We start from the raw sequence: 12,092 nt of genomic DNA, 5'->3' as shown, positions 1-12,092 counted from the left end.
AAGAGAGGTAAACTACTTTCAAACTTTGATACGACAAAAGAATTGTATGTGAGAAATATATTTGTTTAAAAGTCATTTACAAGCAGTGTTGGGAAGGTTACTTTGGAAATGTAATAATAGGTTACAAACTAAAAGTTACCCCCAAAAAATTTATAAGTATTGTAACTATTTCAATTACTTTATTAAATAATGTAACATTTGTAACATTAAACTTATTACATTTGATTACTTTTTGATTGCTTTTCTAAATTTCTAACAAATGTTTTTAATTGTTAATAATTTGGAAGCATTTAAAGCAGGCAGGGTTAACCTTACAGTAGGGCTCAGCACTGGTTGTTGTACTTTCCAAATCTTTCATTACTTTAATTAAGATTATAATAATGTAATTTTAAAGCCCAGCCAACACAAAATCAGTAACCTTCTTTGTAACCATTACCATTTTCATAAGTAATTGTAATTTAATTATTATTATTTTTTTCTTAGCAACTGTAAAAGATTAACAGTTACATTTATTTTGTTACTCTCCAACACTGTTGGAAAACTGTTGTAAACTGTGATTGGTGCCTTTAAATATCTGCCATATGGTCTCTTCCTGGTTCTTGACCAGAATAAGCAACACAATGGACTAGACTTCATACAAAAAGTCAAAATCCTGTCAGCAGAGATAGATGAGAGAGGCGCAAACCTTTAACCCTTGATCAATTTTGTGCATATGCAAGATAAACAGGTGCTTGCTGTTTTGTTATCTGTTGATTTGGACAAACACTTGCACAGAGCTTGTGGACTTCCTGCTGCAGTTTCCTGTGAGGATCCCAAGACCAAACTCAAATAAACTTCAGTCAACAGAGTAATTTTTTAACCTGAGTCACCTGCTCTGTCCAGCCTAACATTCCCAACGGTCCTCAGCAGGTACAGAATCAGTGCCAATTCACCTCCTGACACACAGCTGCTCTCCATATGCCACCGTATAAATCCTCTTTCCACAGGGGCTCATTTCTACATCGTGACTGATAGAGAAAGATGGATCCACAAAGACTTGAAAACCCAGGCTGGATCAGATCTTTAGAAAGGGGTGTGTGGGGACTCGACGCTCAAGTGTGTGTTAATGTGTATGTGTCAGACTGAGAGATAAGGAGAGAAAGAGAGACACAAAGACTGAGAGAGAGTGAGGGACGCATCTGTCTTCTATTGGCCTGAGGGATTATGGCTTTTCCTGAGGCACGGTTCCAGGCTGTGAGAGAGTTGGGGCGAAGGAAGGGCTTACAGATGAAGAAAGGGTGAGAGGGATTGTGGGTTAGCTGCAGCCCGCTAATGAGAGACAGACCCCATGTTAAAAAGTCACCTCAGTGCTGTAACATGCAGTGGTTTTCTGAAATGAGGAGAAAACATCCACCTTTCTGCATTTGAGTTGTTAGTTCAACTTGTTTGAGTGTTTCATTGGCCCTGAAGGTGAGGGTGACTAAATGATGACAGTTTTCAATTGTGAACTATCGTCCCAGTGCAATCATTCATTACAGTATATCATGCCAACTAGAGTGACTAATTTAAGTAGAAGGAATTTCTACCAATGTAAAGAAGTACTGGAAAAAATTATGTAAAGTAAACGCCAGCTGGCATATTTTCAAAACTTAGGCAGTGTTAGTTGTACTGAGTTTTACATGGATCACAAAGGAATATATTTTGAAGAATGTGGATAACCAAACAGTTGCTGGTAGCCACTGACTTTCATCGTTTTTTATTTTTTATATATTTTTTCTCAATAATACTGAGGTCAATTGCTACACCAACTCTTTGATTTTGATTTTTCAAAATGTATACTTTTGTATTCAGTGGAATAAAGAAACTCTTAAAGGTTTGGAAAAACTTAAGGGTGAGTAAATAACAATACAATTTGAACTTTTGGGTGAACTTTCCCTTTAAAGGAGTCATATCATCTTTTATTATTGTATTTTCTCACTTCGTTTTGCACCAGTAACAGTCATAAATGAGTTTTTATGACCATTTTCCACCCTTTCTCTGACCTCTGAATTAAACAGGCTGTTTTGCTATTTTGCCATTTAGACCTTTATGTAAATGCCTTTTTCATGTGTCCAAGAAAAAAAAGCCCTTTTGAGGCATGGGTAAATATATATGAAAACCGTAAAAGTATCATAAAAATATAATAAATGTAGTCCATACAGGTTTGTGCACTATATTATAGAACTATATTATTATATGTGCCACCTCCTTTCAAAGACATTCAGACATTCAGTAGTTGTTTAGCTGGTATTGCTGTTCCCTGTCAAGGGAACTTCGAACTGCATCCTCTAGGGGTCGCTTTGGGGAACACCTCGTCGTGACCCGTGTCTGAAGCATACTTTGAAAAACACCAACGTGTTGGCCGGCGACAGCCTCTGACGTCACTACCGGCGCGACTATAAATACACGCCAGTAGGACCCGTCACTTATCTTCTTCGTCTTCATTGACTGTTTTGTTTGAAGCGTGCATCTGAGAAACGAGCCAAAACGGTAAGAGCGATCTATCATTGTTATCATGGCATCCACTAGCAAGGCGTTTCAACAATGTGTGCATCCGTGTCAGCGTTATCTGACACCTGATGACACACACAGTCTTTGCGTCTCTTGTTTGTCTCTTTGCGCGATGTCCTTGAGGGGGCAATCTGCGTGCACTGCGAGCGTTTTTCTGAGACAGAGGGACAGCCATCTGGTTCCCGCGGCTCAGGAGAATGAGCTCGTGGGGATCACAGGTGGATCTCGCTGAGGAGTGTAGAGAGGGACTTTTCCTTTCACACTCTTCGGCGGCAAACGAGAGTGAACTTCAGGAGGAAGATGCGTTGTCATTAACCCATTCTGATACTGAACTTAGTGCTCTGCTGGGATTCTACCCAGAAAAAGCAGGAGATGTCTGAGAGTGGCGAAGAAGCTGAGGCTGAGCCTTCTCAATCCTCCTGCCCTGTGTATGGGGAGCTGTTAGAGGTTATGGATCTCGCCACGGCAAAATTAGACTTGCCATGGAAGCGTGCCGTCGCGAGGTCACCTCGATGAACGTTATTTGTCTGACCATAGCCCTCCAGCCCAGGTGAGCCTTCCATTCTTGCCTGACTTACATGCAGAAGTCGAAAAGGATTGGAAGAGGCCAGACATCCTGTTGAGGCAGGGGCTGAGGCTCGGGGAATGGCGCCTTCGCACCAAGGTGATGAAGCAGAGTTGGAGAGGTTGGCCAAACTTGGGTGGATCTGTGTGCGACTCGAGAGAGCATCGCACTATCCCATCTGGCTTCCTCTGACTCATCCAGCTCCACTGGGGCTGGACGCCATGGTACAGGCTTGGCCGAGGCTTCATCTGTACATTTCTTCCTCCAATTGCTCTGCTCCCGGGCCATTCCATCTATGAGCTGCTCTATCAGAGTGCCACAAGAGCCCCTCCTTAGAACAGTATTTGTAAATCCATGCTATGGTAAGTGTGCACGTGAAGTCTTTGCACACTTTCTTTGTGCCCTATCTTGAGTCTGTTTAAGCCCCGTTCATCTAGGGCGCCACTCCACCCATGTATCCTCTGATACTAGAACAGGACGTTGCTACCAGAGAACTGTTGAGACAGTTCTTTCGGCAAGTTTTTGCAAAAGCTAGCGGTAGCCCCTGGGTGACAGGCAAGACTTGGTAAAGAACATGCTAGGTTCTTAGCCGTATCCCTTTAAAGGAATCTTTCGTGATTCCAAGCCTTCAGCTCTACCCCGGGCCGGGGCCCTACAGGTAAGTTGGGTATGTAGCTTAGGCCTTTTGATATAAGGGATAATGTCATGGACAGCTGTCTAACCGTCCCAGGGGCGACTCCCAGTGAAATGGTAGAGTTGGTACTTAGTGTTTGACATGGTTCTGGCCTGCACTCCCCTCAGCATGGCGGCATGGGTTTACTGTTCCCCAAAGCGACCCCTAGAGGACGCAGTTCGAAGTTACCTTGAAAGGGAACGTCTCAGGTTACGAATGTAACCATGGTTCCCTGAGAGGGAACGAGACACTGTGTCCTCTAGCTCCCTGCCATGCTTCGGACGCAAGCTTCACGAAGAAGATAAGTGAGGGGTCCTACTGGCGCGTATTTATAGTCGCGCCGGTAGTGACGTCAGAGGCTGTCGCCAACCAACACATTGGCGTTTTTCAAAGTATGCTACAGACACGGGTCACGACAAGGTGCTCCCCAAAGCGACCCCTGGAGGACGCAGTGTCTTGTTCCCTCTCAGGGAACCATGGTTACATTCGTAACCTGAGACGTTCTTCATGTAGCCTACTTTAAAGCAACTGAACTTCAAGTTTTTTTACCATGAAATATATTAGTTTCAGGCTCATTCTGATGGTACACTGATTCTAATAAGGTGAATGGCTTCTGTTTCTTTCCCAATTAATTTTCTTACCTGCCAAACTAAATGAAGAAATGTGGGCATTACTACTCACAAATTTCTCTGTTATTAAATCTTTCCAGCTTGTGTTTGCTGTACCAATGTTTATGCTCATGTTTATGCTTGTTTATGCCAACACTTCTGATTCAGATTCCTGAACTTTTTTGTCAGCCAACATTAACATTTGGGAAACCCTGGTGAAATGTAATGTTTAATGCATTTCATGGACATAAAGTGTCTAACTACACTAACTACACTAACTACTAACGTCCCAGTTTTCAAGTATTCTACCCAGCACTCTACGTTTTAATATCTTTGATATACTATTATAATTTTTATAAATACATTGATTTAGATTTTATTTTAATATTTTCTGTTTACATTAGAATTTTTGCTGTGTATTTTTGTCATTTTTATTTTATTTTTCATATGTATATATAGTTTTGTTGAGTTTTTATGGAAGCCTGTTTCCGCAACTAAATAAAAAATAAAAAAGGTAATCATTTTTATTACTTTTTTAATCTCACAAATTCTCTCAGAATTGTGAGATATAAACTTGCAATTTGAGTTATAAAGTCAGAATTGTGATAAATGAAGTCGCAATTCTGAGAACATAGTATTTTCCCCTTAAACATTTGACTTTATAACTCACAGTTGTGAGTTTATATCTCACAATTCTGAGAAAAAAAGTGTAATATAAATATAAATATAAATTAGCAATTTGCAAATCTCGCAATTCAGACTTTTTTCTTGCAATTCTGACTTTGTTTCTTGCAATTACAACTTCATATCACACAATTGCAGTGGTGGACTTTAACAAAGTAGTTTTCAAGTATCTGTACTTTACTGGAGTTGTTCTATTTTGAGTAACTTTAACTTATACTTCACTACATTACAAAGCATAAGATCATACATTTTACTTCACTACATTTCATAAAACTTACTGTTACTCCTTATAATATATCACATGCTCTGAGATGCAGAAGCGTTGTCTGATTCATGAACGAACTGATTATTTTCAATGAACCCTTTAAATCGGTTCGCAAATTGCACCAAACCACTCATTCACAAATTGGAATGATCCAATTGCAGGAGTTCTCAAGTCGAAAACTCACTGATTCAGAAGATCCATGATTTAGTGAGAGTCTCCATTGAACTGAATTCACAATTAATGCCGAGTTCACACTGCACAATTTTCAAACTTGTCAGAATGCTGTTGTTTTCACACTACGTGACTATCTGAGGTAGCATTCAGTTGCTGCTGTGTTCACATTGGCGACAGGGGGTTTCACATTGCGTGACTTCACAATAGGAAGTAATCGCCGACAGCTCTGTCTGGTTCGCAAACTATGTTTCACAACAAAACACGCGAAAAGTGATAAGGAAATAACACGAGAATCCGCGTGCGTCTTGAGTTCTTGCGCAAGACTGGAATATATATATATATCAGGTATTTTGGGCAGTAGATTACATATGAAAAATGCTAATATAATATTATACAATAAAAGCAGCCTATATAAAAATGCAAAATAAATATTCATCTATCTGTACTTAAGAACATAAAAAATCAAGCACTTTTTTGTTTTGGTTAACAGTATTAACCCTGACGACAGTACATCAAAAAATTTTGAAATGTTATTTTTTTAAAGATCCAACCCCTGTAAAAAAACATGAAATGTTGTTCTTAAGTTTAACAGCATGTTTGTGGTGCAGCTTTGAGTTTTTGTCTCGGTCATGTGCATTCAGAAGTTTGGCTTAGCAGAATTGGAGCAAAGCAGGTCAACGTGATGGAGCAGGAATGCGAGAGGAATGCAGACACAGTGGTCATCACAGCATGAAAGAAACGCGGGGGGATGAGACAGAGAAACAGAGAGGGAGGGAAAGTAATACAACGATAAAGGTCTTTTAGGAGGCACAGACAGTGAGCTTCTGTTGACTGGACATACACGAGAGACCGCCAGATGGGAAGAGCTCCAAATGGGAAAATGGACACACACACACACACACATACACAGCCATTTTATCCAGTTGTACCCGTGTCTAAAAGGGTAACCAGCCAATATGGGCGGCAATACAAGTGAAAGTGAAGTAGAGGACAGTGTATTAAATGTGTCACTCACACACACAGCCTGCTGAGGTTGTCCAGAGGTCATCTGGCTGCCTACCAGACCTCATGACTCTCCTTCCATCACAGCAGAGAGAGAGAAGAAAGAGAGTTTGTCATTCCATATGTAAAAAGGTTTCTTTAACATCTCAATAATGGAGCAAATGGAGAAAATTGCTCAAACGTGGAGTCTGTGCATAAAACATACATAAGACGAGCAGAGTGGAGAAAGGACAATTGTTGTCACGCAGGTTTCCTAAACACTACCACCTGTTCATCTTATGAAGTGATCATGCCTCTTCAGAAGACATGGATTAAACTGCTCAAATCATATGGACTACTTTTACTATGTTTTAATCTATCTTTTAAAACATCACAATTTTGGTTGCCTGGGCTAAAGGGAGGGACAGAAATCTCTCATTCAGTTCCTCTCATTCTGGTGTAATAATCAAGGTAATAATGCATAATATCAATGTGCCTGTGGTACGACAGCAAAGTTCCTTGATTATTATGCCAGAATGAGAGTATAGTTCCTAGCCATATCGGCCTAGAAAATCGCAACTTTTAATTTTCCGTCTGTCTTAGTACACAATGTAACTATAGAAGAGTAAAGTTTTAAATAGAAAAAAAAAATTAAACATTTGCTAACAGTCTAATCAGATTCAATGATCTATGCTAAACTACAACTAAAGTGCTACCGCCAGACCCGGAGATCGGCTGAATATATTTGGGAACGGTAAAACTCAACTGTTTAACTCTAGTGGAGTTGGAAAATGAGCCTATTTTCAAAAATAGTGTTTCTTTAAAACGATTTTAATTTATATTTTGAAGATAAATTAAAGTCTTATGGGTTTGAAACAATGTGAGGATTAATAAATGAATACAAACTGTTTGGAGTATGTACCAATTCGAGCCCATTCAGACCCTTAGAATGTTTATGTACAAAAGGATCATGCAGAACCTTTGCAAACACAGATTTTTACAGGATGTTTCACAGTGGTATGTTTTGTTCCAATTTTCTTATACATTTTAGATACAATGTTTATGTTTATCAATACTTCACTTGTACTACATCTGCTAAGATGCTATGGGGGACAACTCCTTTTTCTCAAATGACTGAAATAGTGCTTAGTCGACTGTGGTAGTTCACTATTATCTAATCAGTAACTACTATTTTTTTTCATACACACCGAAGAACTACTAAGAATTACTGTATACAGTTTTATATTTGCTATGAATAATACATAATGTATAATTAATTCTAACGTGAAGGTCATAGTAACCCACTAGTCATGACTCAAGTATTACCAACTTCTTCAGATGGAATTACTAATTATTTGGCTCAGTAATCTAAAGGGAAGATTAGAATACTTTAGAATGTAGATTCTACAGCGTCAGTTTCATCCATCACACCCAAAGATAAACTGCAGTGCTTTACAAATATAGGACAGGAAGAGCTAAATAAACTTATCACTGTATCTAAACCAACAACATGTTTATTAGATCCTGTACCCACTAAATTACTGAAAGAGTTGTTACCTGTAGCCGAAGAACTGCTTCTAAATATCATTAACTCGTCGTTATCTTTAGGTCTCTGTCACGTTCGGTGTTATGGAAAACACAGGAGAGAGAACCAATTGCGAGTACGTCTTTAATAAAGGGAAATCCAAAGAGAATACACAGTCCAGGCAGGGTCAAAACCGGTAAATCCAAACATAACATTAAACAAGGCAAGGCAAGGCAAGGCAAGGCATTGACGGACATGAATTAACATTTAACATTAAACAAGGACTCCGTGACTAAGACTCAGACAGACCAGGTATAAATACACCAAAGGATGATGGGGAAACAGGAGACAGGTGGGGAACAATCAATTAACTAAACAAGGAGGAAGGTGACCAAATAAGGAGACAGGAAGTGATAAATGATAAACACCGGGGGAACTGAGGACACCTAGTGGAAACCCAGGGAACACAACCCAGACACTGTGACAGTACCCCCTTACTAAGGAGTGGCTCCCAGACGCTCCAAGACAGACACAAAACAGAGACCAGGAGGGAGGCGGACAGGTGGAGGCTCAGGGGGAGGGACGGAGGGCCAGACTAACAGAAAGGAACAGGGACCGACATTAACACAAAAACAAAATGAGAAAAAAAAAAAAAAAAAAAAAACATGAAGCCCCCCAGGGCGGAGCAGAAGACCACCACACCCTTGTGGTCAAGGCCAGAGTCCTCCAGGGCGGAGCGGAAGACCACCACAACCGTGTAGTCAGGGCAAACGCCCCCCAGGGCGGAACGGAAGACCACCACGTCCGTGTGGTCAGAGCGGAAGCCCCCCAGGGCGGAGCGGAAGACCACCACACCCTTGTGGTCGATGCCGGAGTCCAACAGGGCGGAGCAGCAGACCACCCAGTGACTTGACTTAACTCTGAAAGTTCAACGGTGACTGGCCCTGACTCTGGAGAGGTCACTGGCACCTGACTCGACTCTGGAGAGTTCACTGGCCCCTGACTCGCCTCTGGAGGGTCAACTGGAACCTGACTCGACTCTGGACTGCCTGTGGAGACTTGAGACGCCTCGGCTTCGGGCACCGCCTCTGGAACGGCCTCGGGCACCGCATCGGGAGCGGCCTCGGGCACCGCATCGGGAATGGCCTCCACCTCGGCAATCGGGCACCGCCTCAGCCTCCGGAACAGCATCGGGCACCGCCTCGGCATCGGGCACCGCCTCGGCCTCCGGAACAGCATCGGGCACCGCCTCGGCCTCCGGAACCGCATCGGGCACCGCCTCGGCCTCCGGAACAGCTTCGGGCCCCGCCTCGGCCTCCGGAACAGCATCGGTCACCGCCTCGGCCTCCGGAACAGCATCGGGCACCGCCTCAGCCTCCGGAACCGCATCGGGCCCCGCCTCGGCCTCCGGAACAGCATCGGGTCCCGCCTCGGCATCGGGCACCGCCTCGGCCTCCGGAACAGCATCGGGCACCGCCTCGGGCACCGCCTCGGCCTCCGGAACAGCATCGGGCATCGCCTCGGCATCGGGCACCGCCTCGGCCTCCGGAACAGCATCGGGCACCGCCTCGGCATCGGGCACCGCCTCGGCCTCCGGAACAGCATCGGGCACCGCCTCGGCCTCCGGAACAGCATCGGGCACCGCCTCGGCATCGGGCACCGCCTCGGCCTCCGGAACAGCATCGGGCACCGCCTCGGTCTCCGGAACAGCATCGGGCACCGCCTCGGGAACGTCCTCTGGGCTTTGAGGAACGGTAGACGCCTGTCTCCTCCTCCTCCGCCCTCTCTCTTGGCGAGTCGGTGACACCTTGTCTGGAGACTCAGGCGTTGAGTCGGCCATCTTGTGCTGTGGCGCTGGGCTGGCGGCCATCTTGTGCTGTGGCGCTGGGCTGGCGGCCATCTTGTGCTGTGGCTCTGGGCTGGCGGCCATCTTGTGCTGTGGCTCTGGGCTGGCGGCCATCTTGTGCTGTGGCTCTGGGCTGGCGGCCATCTTGTGCTGTGGCTCTGGGCTGGCGGCCATCTTGTGCTGTGGCGCTGGCTCAGCAGCCATGACGTCAACCGTCTTGGGAATCTCTAGGATCTTGTACAGCGTAACGAAATAGTCCAAGAATGAGTCAGCGGCCCTCTTGGGCGTTGGCGCTGAGCTGGCGGCCATCTTGCACCGTGGCGCTGGACTAGCGGCCATCATGGGCAGTGACGCCACTGTGGCGGACGTGCGCTTCCTCTCTCCTCTCCGTCCGCCATGGTGAGACGGTGGTTCTAATCCATCCCACACGAGCCCCGGGTCGAAGGGCGGCCCTGGTTGAGAGCGGTGCTGAGTATCCTCTCGACCACTCCCTCCTCGGCGACCTCCTCTGGTTCCCCGGAAAACCACCAGGCGAGTTCCTTCAAATCCACTCCTCTCCCGCACTGTGGCTGGGGAGGAGACATAAGCCGACATACCGCTGGCTCTTGTAGTGACGGAGTCCTTCTGTCACGTTCAGTGTTATGGAAAACACAGGAGAGAGAACCAATACGTCTTTAATAAAGGGAAATCCAAAGAGAATACACAGTCCAGGCAGGGTCAAAACCGGTAAATCCAAACATAACATTAAACAAGGCAAGGCAAGGCAAGGCATTGACGGACATGAATTAACATTTAACATTAAACAAGGACTCCGTGACTAAGACTCAGACAGACCAGGTATAAATACACCAAAGGATGATGGGGAAACAGGAGACAGGTGGGGAACAATCAATTAACTAAACAAGGAGGAAGGTGACCAAATAAGGAGACAGGAAGTGATAAATGATAAACACCGGGGGAACTGAGGACACCTAGTGGAAACCCAGGGAACACAACCCAGACACTGTGACAGTCACGTCCAAAAACCATTCAAGCTGGCAGTTAGTAAGCCTCTTATTAAGAAACCAAAACTAGATGCTAGTGAACTGGCAAATTATAAGCCTATTTCAAATCTTCCATTTATGTCTATAATTTTAGAAAATGTTGTGTCTGCTCAATTGAGCACCTTCCTGCACAAAAATTATCCGTATGAAGAATTTCAGTCAGGTTTCAGGCCCCACCATAGCACAGAAATTGCACTTGTTAAAATTACAAATGACCTGCTTCTTGCGTCAGATCAAGGCTGCATCTCATTTCTAGTCTTACTTGATCTTAGTGCTGCGTTCTACACCATAGATCATGACAAACTCATAGATCAATTACAAAACTATACAGGTATTCAAGGGCAGACTCTAAGATGGTTTAGATCCTACCTGTCCGATAGCTACCATTTTGTTTACTTAAATGGGGAGTCATCTCATTTATCATAAGTAAAATATGGAGTGCCACAAGGATCCGTCCTAGGTCCCTTTCTATTTTCAATAAACATGTTGCCCCTTGGTAATATTATTAGAAAATACGGAATTAGCTTCCACTGTTATGCTGATGATACTCAGCTATATATCTCAATGAGACCAGATGAAACTTCTAAATTATCTAATCTAACAGAGTGTGTTAAAAATTTAAAAGATTGGATGACAAATAATTTTCTCCAATTAAATTCGGATAAGACAGAGATATTAATTATTGGACCAAAAAACACTACACAGAATCTTGTAGATTACAATCTGCAACTAGACGGATGTACTGTTACTTCCTCTACAGTCAAAAATCTGGGTGTTATATTAGACAGCAACTTGTTTTTTGAAAATCATATTTCCCATGTTACAAAAACTGCATTCTTCCATCTTAGAAAAATTGCCAAGCTACGAAACATGTTATCTGTTTCTGATGCAGAAAAGCTAGTTCATGCATTTATGACCTCTAGACTGGACTATTGTAATGCACTTCTAGGTGGTTGTCCTGCTTGTTCAATAAACAAGCTACAGGTAGTCCAAAATGCAGCAGCTAGAGTCCTTACCAGGTCAAGAAAATATGATCATATTACCCCTATTTTACAGTCTCTGCACTGGCTACCTATTAAGTTCTGTATCAGTTACAAATTATCATTACTTACCTATAAGGCCCTAAATGGTTTAGCTCCTGCGTACCTAACTAGCCTTATACCACGCTACAATCCATCACGCTCCCTAAGGTTACAAAA

This window comes from Carassius carassius, chromosome 14 (assembly GCF_963082965.1).
Source record: "Carassius carassius chromosome 14, fCarCar2.1, whole genome shotgun sequence".
NCBI lineage: Eukaryota > Metazoa > Chordata > Actinopteri > Cypriniformes > Cyprinidae > Carassius > Carassius carassius.
The sequence above is the reverse complement of the archived record's forward strand: the minus strand, read 5'-3'. Positions refer to the sequence as shown.